Below are 1,286 nucleotides of genomic sequence, written 5' to 3' on the forward strand. Positions count from 1 at the left end.
ATCATCATTTTTCCCGTCCTTCTTCTTGGTAAACTAAGGAAACCAAATGCCATGTAACTTCTTTTCCTTTTTTCGTCAGATCTTGTTTATGTTTGTCACGTGCTTCCGTGAAGATAAGAGTGGTGTTTTTATGGTACTTGTATTTTTGACTGATGATAATGGAACATGGAGATGGTTTTGATCTGGTATCTGTGGAAAGCCGTGTCCATTTGAGTAAATAATTGGTCTAATGTGTTTTGTTTATCTGTCTGTGTCCTTCCTGTCAGTTATATACTGTATGTCCATGGCACATAGTCAGTTGAGAGAAGATAGTTCATTGTTTCTTAGCAGATTTGGAAAACCGTTTCACTGACTTTCCTGTAGACACCACGCCCGTCTCGACACTCGTTGTATGTGTTGTCAAAGCACTCTTTTCTCAGATCGGCCAGCAAAGAAAATAAATTGCTTTTTCAGTATAATTGAATATTTGCTCAAATATATTACATTCCTAATTGGTAATTTTGCACTTTCGAACTATGATAATTGTACGTATGCAATCAGTCATATTATTTCGTACTTCATACACGCATACGGCAACGATCGTGCAATATCTTAAAGCAATTGCAAAGTAGCTTCTTCCAAATGGATCAAAACAGCCATTGGTAAATTTGAAAAAATCTTAATATTTAAAAAAATATGCAAACCGGTTAAAGCCATCTCTCTTTTCTAAGCCTTTTTTCCTTTTTTCTTTACCGTAAACATCATATAAAAAAGATATTAAGTTTCTTTTCACACGGCCAACCGATCAGTAAGTTCACTTTGTTCTTTTCTCTCCTCCGCCCCCCCCCCCACCTCCCTTCATCTGCCTTGCGAGGCTTTGACAGATCCCTCAGATCCTCCGCGGACCCACTCTCTCTGCCTCCAAGCATTCTCTTCCATCCTCCATCCCTTGGTTTATTATGTCTGCTCCTGCTTCCCTCTTTCTAGCCGCGACAGTTTGGAGCGTTCGTAACTCTGCCTGTTCAGTCCGATGGTTGCGTTCGCGCAGATGATAAAAGGGCCGAAGCCGCTGGGTTTTCGATGTGTTCATTCGTTCTTAATTTTATTAAACTTGTAGTGAGGGATAATCCAGCACAATTAATGGTAACTGTTGTTCATAGCAATTCTAAAATATCACAGACAGACAAGTGAATAACCATGATCATTAGCGGTGGCAAAATAGCAAAGACAGTCAAGCGAATAGCAGTCACCACCAGCAGTTGTTGAACGGCGAACGCCCAGCGAACGCCCAGCGGCAGCGCCTCGCG

General features: G+C 41.0%; 1 protein-coding gene across 1 annotated transcript in view; it reads left to right on the forward strand.

Moving 5' to 3' along the window:
- LOC119593542 (regulating synaptic membrane exocytosis protein 2-like) overlaps positions 1 to 1,286 on the forward strand; it is a 102,095-nt gene that overhangs the window by 67,285 nt on the left and 33,524 nt on the right. The gene's annotated exons all lie outside the window — the stretch shown is intronic.

Source organism: Penaeus monodon, chromosome 32 (genome assembly GCF_015228065.2).
Source record: "Penaeus monodon isolate SGIC_2016 chromosome 32, NSTDA_Pmon_1, whole genome shotgun sequence".
Taxonomy (NCBI): domain Eukaryota; kingdom Metazoa; phylum Arthropoda; class Malacostraca; order Decapoda; family Penaeidae; genus Penaeus; species Penaeus monodon.